This window comes from Patiria miniata, unplaced genomic scaffold (assembly GCF_015706575.1).
Source record: "Patiria miniata isolate m_02_andy unplaced genomic scaffold, ASM1570657v1 HiC_scaffold_5, whole genome shotgun sequence".
Taxonomy (NCBI): domain Eukaryota; kingdom Metazoa; phylum Echinodermata; class Asteroidea; order Valvatida; family Asterinidae; genus Patiria; species Patiria miniata.
This window is the reverse complement of record NW_024037072.1, coordinates 16,207,981-16,220,654: the sequence shown is the minus strand read 5'-3', so window position 1 is coordinate 16,220,654 and position 12,674 is coordinate 16,207,981. Positions and strand designations below refer to the sequence as shown.

Genomic DNA, 12,674 nt, shown 5'->3' with positions numbered 1-12,674 from the left:
TCCTTTTAAACTATGGCTATGGATAGCGAGTCATGGTCCAAAGCCGAATCCTTAGCCTCAACAACTAATTATTGATGCGGCTTTAACCTGACGTGCACTCCGCAGTCATAGCTCATGGCTGCGTGTGCCTCATTAGTGAAAAATGCTGTCCACATTTGATCCAAATATACAGAGACAACCAATTGGACATTAATCTATCATGCTTATTCTTCGCCATGACACAGGCGCCCAATAACAAATATCAGGATGATTGAGGGGCGGTTGGGATAATGCTCCTTTACATTACGTCTTAAACAAGACCATCCCTTTAAAGTGTGATGGGGCGCATATGGTTGCATCTTAAACAAAGTCACTTTAACGACCATGAAAACTTGTTACATTATTTGACTGTATTGTCCTGTTCAGAATCAACCGTAGCTCTGGACGCTCATTTTAAATGTGGAAGTTTAATCAAAGCTAGAGTACCGAAATGTCCCTAGATGAGTCTTAGGCTCATGAACAAATAAGTTCGGTCACAATTCGTAGGAAAGACTTGGGGAAAGTTTAGCGTTTTGCGTGTAGCCTTAAACATTTCTTGGGCCCCATGGCTTTTAACAACCTCAATCTGGATGGGAGTTATCCTTCTATTAATTTATGCTGAGAAAAGGGTTAGCATACTGGGTCGGTTGCATTTTGTCTCATGAGTCGGAAGCCACAAATAGGGTCGCTCGGAAATGAGATCCTGGAAATAAAAAGGGACGCCGTTATAAAAGTCTATTTTTAAGTCATTCAATTTAAGCAAGAAACAAAATGTCATAGGGAAACTAAAAGGTAAGTGATGATGACCAAGCATTCAGGGTCGGACTTACAAACCTAACTCAATGAGCCCATTTCCGACCCAACTATAGGACATTCCCGGCCCATCCACTTCCTTCCCTGTCTATCCATAATAACCAGGGGGCCAAGCACCATAAAAAGGGACGAAACAAGACGGCACCCTAAACCCCGGTCTCCAAGCGGACCAATATCTACCTTGAACCTTTTACACAGATGCTCACCTGAACTTTGCGGACAGTCCCAGCAGCACAGCTAAGCAATGACGCTAAGCTACCGTTGGTACTTTACGACCGTACGGTAAATTGAATCTCTTATACAAAGTGTAGAAGCGCGCGTGTTGAAAAATAAAATGACACCATCGGGATTCGAACACACCCTCATCCACCCGCATCCACCCGCAGGTTTGCCAAATAACTACAAATTTAACAGCGAGGCTATTTCATCAGATGGGTCATTTTTTGAGCTTTAAGCCTATAAGTGTGTAACTGAATTGTGTATTGTATTCCGAGTCTAGAGAGCGTGTAATTGGTTTCCACTTCGACTCATCGTCGAACGACAGGTGCAGTGCGCTATTCATTTGCGGGCTTTCTAACAGCTGTGCAATATCAAAGCCACGTTGCCTATTTGTAAGTCTCATTTGAATTGAGCTACATGACCCCACCCAATCACCTCCGCACCATGTAGACCTTAGACATCATGACGTCACGCTTTGTTTACATGTGCGCTTTCCTATGGGGGCCAGGGGGACGCCAGCCAATCGCCCCCACCTGGCTCCCATAGGAAAGCGCACATGTAAACAAAACGTGACGTCATTATGCATAAAGCCTGGCACACACCTTGCCGATTGTACCGGTTCAGCGCGTCATCGGGCCATCGTACGGAGGTGTGCGCGGAACATTCGGACCGATCTGGCCGTAAACTAGGTAGCCTGGATGAAATCAAACATGTTTGATATGTTCGCAACCGATTTCACCGGATCCGATGTCACCGGAAAGGTGTGCGGGCAGCACTCCCATTTCTCCGGGCGCGATATTTATGTTAACCAATCTGTCAGATTAACGAAGGAAGTTACATGATTCAAAATTTACGGCTGCCATTTTGTCATCATGTGACTGGTCATCATGTGACTGATCATCATTTGACTATAGAACGGAATCGGGAATGTGTGCGGGTAACGTTGCGGTCTAACCGCAACGGTGAAAACAAAAACCATATGAGGTGATCCGGTGAACCGGTAAAATCGGAAGGGTATGCGCTGGGCTTTAGGTCTACTGGGTATTCGAAACGCGTTCAAAACGTGGACATACGCGCACTACACGTGCATCCACTTGTTGCGCTATTAGCCTACGAATTGTGTACGTGAAGTCATTAATTAAGTTTGTTTCGTGTTTTTAAATGACGGAGTGTTTTTTTATTCCACGTCACCATTGATTATTTTTGTGGCTCTCATAGGTATTGTGCGCATATGTTTAATGAGTTTTTGTTATTATTTATTATTTTGTTGGAGGGGGGATGGGGTTGGGCGCTGTGACCTCGTGAAAAAAACAACAAAGCAATATAAAGAGATACCATCGGCAACGAGCAATTTGCAGGGGCGTAGCAATGTCATTTGTATGGGGGGGGTGGGGGTTAAACGTTTCTAGAAAGGGCACTTGCACATCCGTGCTGAAATGTAAACACGTTTTTCCTCCGGACACTTGGCCTCCGTAAAATCAAATCGCCAGTAACGGCCGATGGCACAAAAAAGGGCACAACTTTTTTTTTTTAAAGGGCACTTGTTCAGAAAAAAAGGGTAATTGTTAACAAAAGAAGGGCACTTCTTCACAGATATGGGGGGGGGGGGTAGCGCTGGTGAAAAAAGGGCATTTGAATAGAAAAGGGCATTCTTTACCAAATATTTGGGGGATACCCCCTTTACGCTGGCTACGCCTATGATGTGGACCCACTTTGGGACCAACCTAGTTCGCGAAATTAAAAGTAGTACAATGTTATCGGACTTTCGCGCACTGTCACCAGTTCCACAAAGTTTCTGACTTGATTGATATTGACAATATACAGGGTGTTTCAATCAAAAGGAAACCCAGCTTTGAAGAACTAGTATGGACAGACTAAATGTTTACTGGCTATAAAACTGTTATCATCTGAAAGCGTAATCTCTATGTTTTTCAATGATACCTTGTTTACATTTCCAGGGTCATGCATCACTGAGCGCCATTGTCATGCGATTTTGATGCAAAATTGCAGTTGGTTCACTTTCATGTCAAACACAATAGGCATGGTGTGCACGAGAATAAGTATTTAAGCAGACACGAGTGCATAAAAAGAAACCAAAGAACAAGTCGGGTTGGTTTCAAAACTGAATTTTATTGTTTGTCATGAATTTCTCGTTTTGACCAAGCCACGTTCAAAACAATGTGCCAGTTTCCCGAGGATTAACATTCATGCCATTTCACAGACATTTTCGTAACAATAGGCACACCGTGCCCAGTGGTTTTTTTTTATGAAAGTGAACCGACTGCATTTTTGCATCCAGTTTTGAAGACAATGATGCTCACTGATGCATGACTCAGAAAACCTAAACATACTATCATTAAAAAGCATAGAGATTACGCATTCAGATGATACCAGTTTTATAGCCAGTAAACATATTGTCTGTCCATACTTATTCTTTGAAGATGGGTTTCCTTTTTTTTAAACACCCTATATATGATAAAACAATACCCCCCCCCCTCAAAAAAAAGAACTTTAGAACGGGACATACTAATGCGATTGTCCAGTTTACGGCCCCGCCGTTCCTATAACAGAAAGAAGTACGATTTTCTGAACGGAAATAAACATGAAAGCACAATATTCTTGTTTGTCAGTTGCGTGATTTCAAAAATGGGTACAAACGCCAGCAGCTTTTAGAAGAAATGCACAACATGTTAAACTCACGTGTACAGAGTACGTGATTTCATTGGATAGTTAATCTTTTAGCTCAGCACGTAGCTTAGAATTTCTTTTCCGTACGTGGTTTGCTCCAAAGTCATGAATAATTCAATAGTTTCGATCGGGCCAGCATGTTTATTCATGAAACAGAACAGCGATATCAAGCGTGATGAGCTTTGGATGCAAAGATCCCTATTTCGAATCCACGTCGATGCTCATTTTCATCGACTATTTTGATTCTCTGAATTTATTGCTGAGATAATTTTATTTTAAAGGGGAAAAGAGAACGAGAACCTAAGTGTCTTGCAACGATTCAAAGGAAAACTGAATTATGCATGACATTTGAGTAACCCACCTACTGCCCGCACATGGTAAATTTTTGCCTCGTGAGGCGAAAAAAACCAGGATAGATAGTTTCCTCACGGCCTGGAGAGGCAGAAAACTCAGTAAAAAAATTAACCGCACACGGGGATATTTTGTGAGCTACGTGCAGAGCAAACGGCCTCGACTGACTTTTTGCTCAGCACGGAGATCTCGTGTGCGGTGGGCTTATAGCTCATCCTGACAGGAATTCCGTTCACAACGGGAATATATTGTTCACGCCTTAATAAGCCATGATGTCATATTTTTTTTCCCTGGAGTCTTGCCCTGTTTTTTAAACTAAGAAAAAACATCAAATCGAGAAAAACGTAAAGCTGTAATTTGAGAGATGATGCATAATTGATGATCCGGTAGGGAGCAGTAAACATTCAACCTACGTCAGGCGCCGGAATTCATGGTATTTAGACAAAAAGCCAGGATTGCCTGTCGCGAGTCCACGCATTCATTCATTTCTTTCCTGGCTGAATCAGTCACACGTTGAGAAGAAAAAAATTGTCACCTGATCGAGCGAGGCCCTTTTTGTTATCCACGGTTAAATGCATGCAGGTTCACACGAAACAATGACATTTTGCCCCAAGCCCCGAAATCCCGCCACGCCAGAACCTGTAATTGGATAACTACGCGAGCGCATATCAAACACTTAGAAAATACTACCTCGGCCCTTGGAACTAAAGCAGCCCTCATATGCATCGGAAAGAGAGGAATACGAGTGTAGTAGCTAGTACCAGTCAACAAATCCCGCACAGTCAGCCTTGCATGCTGATGGGATTGTATAACATTGCTTGCCTTGATATTTCCATTGAACCGGCCCATCCATCATGGATCCGATTTCTAGCAAGCTTCCCCACCCGCTCTGATCCTTGGCGATATTTTTTAGCAACAAAATGCACGGTCGGCTTGACTACTTTCGCCAGAGACGTGCGATCCGATAGCGCAAAAGTCATTACACCATGCCGGGTATTACTAAGAGCCGTGAGCCAGGGGTTCCTGATAGGAATTACATGGAAACTCTGCCGAAAGGTTAGAGCTGATACCGCTGCAGATGCGAACCATTACTAATAAGACATATTGAATAGCCTTCCCAGTAGTGCGCAAATAAAGAGTCTTTACAGATACAGGTGAGATTTGCCAACTCTTCTACATCGCGCCGCAAGGTGTATTGACTAGGCAGCTTTCATGTCAAATATCGCCAATAATTTTAATCCCCCGCTCAGTTTTAGAACATGTTTTATTATTCCAAATTTCGGAACTTTTTTAATTAGAAAAAAGGGGAAAACAAGATACATCCGGATTATATTTTACTTGTTATTTGAAGTCACACTCACCACCTCTCTCCGTTCAAAGTTTGTTTTAGACGTGTATGATATAACGTGAATAAAGCCTTCGGAAAAATAAAATGCCGATGTCCTTATCTTATAAGGAACGAGACGAGGTCGGTTTGTCAGCCAATACGGGTCCTGTTTACTACTATATTGACTTTATCGGGTGTGCAAAATTGCTCCGTAAAACCAAATTGCCCCGGAGGCCAGCACAGGTCCCCTTGTAATTAGGCCTAATGGTTGACATACACAGACAGATAATGTGAAGAGGACACTGATGGGGCCGTTGCCTCTACAAGGCTTCAGGGAAACCTTCTTCGCATCCACAGAGTCATGGGTTGGCTTGGTATCAAAGTCGTCGTGAGTTTTACAAAAACTAGGGCACAGGCACAAACTTTATTTGCCGACTGGACCAAAATATTATGAATGTATGAGCAGAAAGCCAACATTTTGCCAGAGGCAAAAGGGTACAGAATGAAAAAAAATAACTAATGTTCAGGGTTAGTTTTTTATATATGTATATATATATATATCTATCACACAGGTTTTGAACCATTCAACTGCCGACGTTTGCACTCATAAAGCGCCGCTCGTCCACATTCGCCTCATCTTTATACCATAGATGGATCAAAACTTGAGATCTTCGCAGCAAAAATTACTGCATTACCTTGGTGATGAATGTGCACTGAACAAAATTTCCCAGGTGAGTACTGCGCGTACATTTTAGAATTAAACCGGTTCAGGCTACAAGCAAACATCAACTCAAGGGTTGCCTAGGACCATAGTTAATCGTGAGCTCCTTTATGCTCAATTGTGTTGAACCCTGAATGGCAAAGATACTCTGCCTCCCGAATGAATGAGGAATCTAGTCATGCTCTTGTTTCCGTGGACTCGCTCTAGAAACGTGACGAGATTCTCGAAATATGGTCTCTTGGCCAGTGGATGGCAATAGAGCCAACCCCACGCGGCCAGTACCGCATCAGACAAACAGAGATTTTCCTCCTCAAGTATGCAAGCCGTGCCTCCGCGCCGCTCGGAAAATATTTACATTTCCGATTATTTTAAGAGACACTAACTCATTTACCGCTGGCTGTAAAATCAATTACAGGAGCGTTTTATATCGGTCAATCCAATTACACATTTTCGGTTATACAAGTACGGTCATGCGCAGTTCGCGGAGGCCGGGTGCTGGTTGTTCGTAAAACAAATATAAAGTAAAACGACATCAAACGACTCATCTGTAAACGCCAGTAAAGAATCATTCCTCAGCTCAGGAAACAAGGTTAAATATTATCAAGTTATATAATTACGAAGCATGACTACCTCAACAAATACTCTTGCAAGTGCGCTTTAAAAAAAATAATAATACTAATCCATTGGAAATAACAAAAAAATGTCAAAACTGGATAAAAAAATGTATCCACGGGTCACGTTCGAGGGACCAGTAGCGGCGCTACGGGGTGCCCCCCCCCCCCACCAACTGTCTTCCTTTTCACCCAGTCAGGCCCCCACGAAAATCAAACAAACGATAAAAAAGGTATTAAGGTTAAAAGAACACGAAATACGAAAAGAGACTCAGGGTCAATATTGTGCTGTACAATGTTTAAGACTGGAAACCCCAGAAATGGCCCAGAAACTCATAGATACTTTGTTTTTGATTGCCCACGCTACCCCCCTCAAAAAATAATAATAATAATAATAAAACAAACTTTTATTTAAAAAAAATGTATACTCTGGCGCCGCCACTCCTGGTGACCAACAGGCATGTTTTAAATTACTGTTATGAAATGATTTTCTGAGTATCACTGTACGAATCTATTCTCCAGTGATTGTTACTCTGAAATATTGTCCGTGATAATGCATGCGGCGAGCAAATATTGAGGAGCTGTACAGGACCCATGAGACGGTAAAAAACTTTGAGGGAATTGAAATTCAAGGCTTTCTGGTTAATCTGCCCGCCGCAGAAATGGGACCTGTTTGATTGACAGAATATCACAACATATTCACACGCGAACAAAAGTAACACAAATATAGGAACCTTCTTGAGAGACGTTCTTGGTTTTTCATTTGGTTCGCTCTTTTGTGGTCACTGCTTTTGTTATTTCCAAATCATCCACTGGCTTACAAAATGTCACTTTTTGTAAGTTATGAGTTTGTTGTTTAACTTACGTCTAGAGTAACAACTATGCAGCGATTTGAGTAAGTCGAGCAAAGTCAAGTAGATCAGGGTTTTAATGAGCAACACTGTCTGTGGATTGTAAAAAGTGTAAGGCTAATGAAGAGGGTAATACTGTTTTGCAGGTATAATTATTGATGAGTAGAACCTGTGACACCAATGTAATATTGAGGGATTCAGTTCTGTGTTTTGTTGAGCGGATTAAAAAAAAAGCAAAGGTCCGCAATTCATACAGCGGTTTAGAACGAAGAGCTTCGGGTTCAATGTTAATTAGAAATTCGTCTATAGGATCATTACTACTTTAACAAATTTGTTGAATATAGACCAATCCATCTTTGATTTGTACCAAACTGATTTTAGAAAACTGTACGAGTATTCACTACGCACTAAAACGAGTCTGCAATGACCATGGATCCTAACTACTGGTATGTAACAGCTGAAAAAGGTACAGATAACTCATCATGAATTAGACATTAATGTGATCACAGGCAGAGGTGTAGCCAAAGGTGGGCCTTGGGGAAACGTGCCCCCCCCCCCCATAAAAATAAAATTCCCACTTCCCCCATGCAGGCACAGGGGTAAATCTGTGCCGGCTAGTTGGGGGATAGGGATGACCACAATCCGCAAATTGCCCGTGGAAATTGGGGGGGGGGGCCTGGGGCTGGCTCTTCAGGATATAGATGCATATCAATACTCGCGCTTACATGTACATCAAAGGCTTTTGCACTTTGTTTCTCCACTTTTCAGTGCTATTGAATTCCATTTGGTTGTTGGGATATTCGAAAAAATACCTCGAAATACGCTTTTTTTTTCATCACGATAAAGTGGGGGGATATATACCCCCGGGATGTACACCGCTGCCCCCAGGTTCCCCTCCCCCCCCCCCCCAAACATTTCGACATTTGCGGATTGCCAAGGTAGTTTCTTTTTAAAGTATTTGTTTGAGTTATTAAAACGAAGAGGTATCTAGATGGTTATTTTTGACTTCCCTAATAACCGCACGTCTGTCTGAAATGTGAAGTAATTGATAGGAAAAAAGATCGCCCTCTAGCGTCAAAAGAGGTCCAGCCCCCCCCCCCCTCATCCCCCTCCGAATTTGCAGCATTTGTGGTGGCCTGGGAATCTTGGATAAATGCTGTTGGGTCCGCCAATGGTGCCCCCTCATACCAGGCTAGTGCCCCCCCCCCTCCCAACTGAACAAAAAATTCCTTGCTACGCCACTGATAACAGGAACTACTTGTGTACTAACATTCATGTAAGCCTTATTCAATCATTCATGTAAGTCTTATTCAATCCTTATATAAGCCTTATTCAATCTTCGTCTGTTGTTGAAAGTGCGATATGCATTCGACTGTCGTTAATAAACACTCTGTTAATACAAATTCTGGTTATAGTGTAAGCAGTGGCGCACCCGGGGGTGGGTTTTTTGGGGGGGTTCTTTTTTTTGTCCCACGATTTTACCCTGGTGATATGTATGTGGCCTATTTTCGAGTAGTATAATAGGGGTGTAAGTGGCGCCACTAACGTCAAAATAGTCCCCCCCCCCCCCCCCCCCCCACCCCCGAATAAAAACTCCACTTTTTTCTGCGGCCAAACATTTTGGGCAACATTTTTTGAAACAAATTTGAAGCCCCCCCCAAAAAAAAATACCCAAATCCTGGGTGCGCCACTGAGTGAAAAACAATTCTGTGCATTTACGTGCACAATGAATTGGACCGAACTCCTCTTAACACCTAGTTCTGATAAAAAAAAATAATGGTGTGGTCTGGCTGAGTTTGTATTAATAAGAGTCGACTGAACACCAAGTTAAAGTGTTCCTCACCATGGTGACACAGACTACAGTATATTTGGCTTCGAAAGTCCACATCGGGAACATTTGGGGTAAATACATACACCTGTTTATTGCGAAGTGACTGATACTCTTAGCTGACCAAAATAGACGTGACGAGTACTATAAGGAATGAGTGCCGCATTCCCTCTGCCCCGATTAAAGACAGTTCAGAATTTGCAAGCCAGAAAACAGGGGGAGATTACTCGAATTTTGTTTCCAAAAAGAGACCAATGTTCATAAATATTCAACATATAAACGTGGATGGCTGCTTAGTTAATATCCAGCTTACAGTTAAAAAAACCCATAAGTATAGCATAAATATGTACATATTACTTGTGTATCACAATATTTGGCCGTTGAAAATGAAACTACCTTACTTCTTCTGTTTTTTAATTTGTATTTCTCCCTCCCCCAAAAAAGTAACATAATACGGTTTCCATCAAATCATGACATAACATGTATCGCACATCCCACCCGCACCAACAAGAGTGCTAGGAAAGAGGCCATTTTGCAAGGCCCTTCTCAGCCAGAAAAAAAAAGACGGGCGGCCAAAAAGCCGACTGAACAATACATCCTTTAGAAGTTCCTCGGAAATAGACGAAAATGATATTCCGTGTGAACCGGCCAATTCAATCCTCGGCACACTGCACTTTGTCTGGAAAACACCCGCGCCCTCGATATATTTAGCAAGGCGGCGGCACTTTCGTGTTAGATGGTCAAAATGTATTGATACTTTATCCGAATGGGATTCTGGCGCTCTTGAAACCGCAACCCCTCCGAAGATTCTATATTTATAAATTCAATGCAAAATTTAGTAACTCTACGGTTAACTGATTCTGAGTCCCTCTTAGTAGCATTCTTTCCTCAATTTTCTGGTTATCACCACGGCCTAGAAGCCTCAGTAGATCCATTCTATAAATAATACATTAGTGCTTGGCCGATTATCGTGGTCATTCTCAACCCAACACGGCGTCGCCTTCATTGCTGAAACAGCCAATTTAATTTGCCCAGATTATCGGCGAAATATCTCGGTCAACCATATTCATCGGCAAATTTTGTCGTCCGTGATCTAGTACTTTTCCACACACAAAATAAGAGATAGGACTATATATAGTAGCTCTGTTTCATTGAAATGCTCACGGGAGAGATTGCTTGCCCTGGAAAACTGGCTCAAAATTTAATGGATCTTACCGTATCAAAAACAAGAGTTGACCTGAATGGACCTATTCTATTAGCTTCTTTGTAATTATTCCCGCAGTCAGACGGCCTTTTGTGTGTTGTCCATTCTCCTACCTTACGAAACAACCTTTGCGGCAAAGCCATTACAGCGAGAAATGGCTGATCAGTGGTCGAGCGGGGTTGTTTTTGTAAATCAATCGCCATCGTTTTATTGCAAAAAAAGAAACACTTTTTTTTTACACCTGGCATCCTCTGTCCAATGACGATAAGTCGAATTGTCATATCGTGTCTTGAATACTGCATTTTTTTAATAAAAACAATTACTGTTTGCTTCATAATACACCGCTTTGCATATAATTATTGCAAGCGCGTTGAGGGTGCGGGTGCGAGCGTGTGTGGGAGGGACTGCACGCCTCGCAACAAAGAACGTCAACCTCTCCTTCTCGAGTCTGGCAGGAAAGCTCATAATAATCAAAAGGTTACACTGCATTGATTGAGTTTATTTCTTGAATAGCGAGTTGAAAATTTTATATTTTTCACTCACTGGCTCGATATAGCAAAACAATTGTAGACTGTTGTGATGTCGTTTTTAACCCCCTCGGGGCGCATATCACCCTCGGCTTCGCGCACAATTATATATACGACTTTTTGGTGTTGACAACGCCGCATCCCACATCACAGCAGTCAACAATTTTTAAATGTATTCGGTTGTGATGATAATCCAGTGCTAATGCTCCATATGTCCAGTATATTCATCAAGGAATATATAATCGGTATGCATTATTCCATGTAATTTTTTTTTCTGACACCAAACTGCGATCCTATCTTGTTTAGGTTAACATAGGCTACACACATGTTGCATTTTCATTGCAATTAATTACCCCTTCCAGCCGTCACGGTTGTCAGCCTAAACCAAATAAGGTCTGCTTATCACTAAACCGACCTTTGGTTGTGTACAAAGAACTCCAATTAGCCCAGTTGTAACAAATGGAATTTGGTTGTGGACACAATTTCTAGAAAAACTCCATTAACAATACACATACATTTTGCACAGTTGTAGTTCCTCTTGAGATCCTTTTTTTTAAGCTACACTTGAAGGGCGTTTGTCCTTAATTGTCATTTTTCAAATGTGAAATCGAGAAATAAAAAAAAGAAGATGAAGACATTTAAATCTAGAATCTGTAACGCCAACTTTTCGAATATTTTTGTTTAATTCTTCAAACCGCTCATAGATTCCGACCGTTGGTATACCGGTAATGCACATAGCTGAAAATCCTCGCACAGGTGTTTACCTAACGTTTAATAGCCAAAACGACAACGACCTGCACCTTTTTGACGACTTCTTCCAGAAAGTTGGTATAATGTTATTTTAATTAACTGGCAACTGGTGTTATTTTATGCGAAATGTCTTGTACAACGACATTTTTTTTCCACCGACTCTATTTTACGGTGCATCACTCATGTTAACCCATTCGAGGTATTATTGAATATCTGACGGGAGCAAGATTAAGAAATAGTTCTAGTGTTGTCTTTCACGGGATTCTTTTCCTTAAACAGGGAGTGGTTTCTTACCCATCTTCCCAGGTCCCCATCATCTCATCAAAGGCTGCTGGTGACCCCTAATCCTAGATATCAAAACGAAAGGCACGCGTAGCACCACTGATCTCTACTTTAAAAAATCTGTATACTCCATTGGCTGTTAGAAGTGAAGTCACTGAAGTCACCGTCCACCATATTACCACTCCCATAACACAAAGGAATTGTAAACAAAGTAATGTATCCTAATTTAACCGCAATCTTTGCCTTTTTTATTAAATGTGTTCACAGTAAAATATACTTTTTGACTTGTATAATATTTTTAATTCAGTTGAGATAAAACAAATCTCAATATACCATATACTTTTTACTGAATGCACGATTGGAGTGGCAGGCCCGTCGCTAAGGGGGTGGGGAAGGGGCGGAGGGACCACCCATCCCACCCTTGGACAGCAATCTCCCCTCCCCTATAGCAATTGCCCCTCCCCCGGCAAAAAATCATAAGCAT

At 41.9% G+C, this 12,674-nt stretch overlaps 1 protein-coding gene across 2 annotated transcripts in view; it reads right to left on the bottom strand.

Moving 5' to 3' along the window:
• Positions 1 to 12,674, bottom strand: part of LOC119741785 (G-protein coupled receptor 54-like) — a 59,271-nt gene that overhangs the window by 15,431 nt on the left and 31,166 nt on the right. The window lies entirely within an intron of this gene.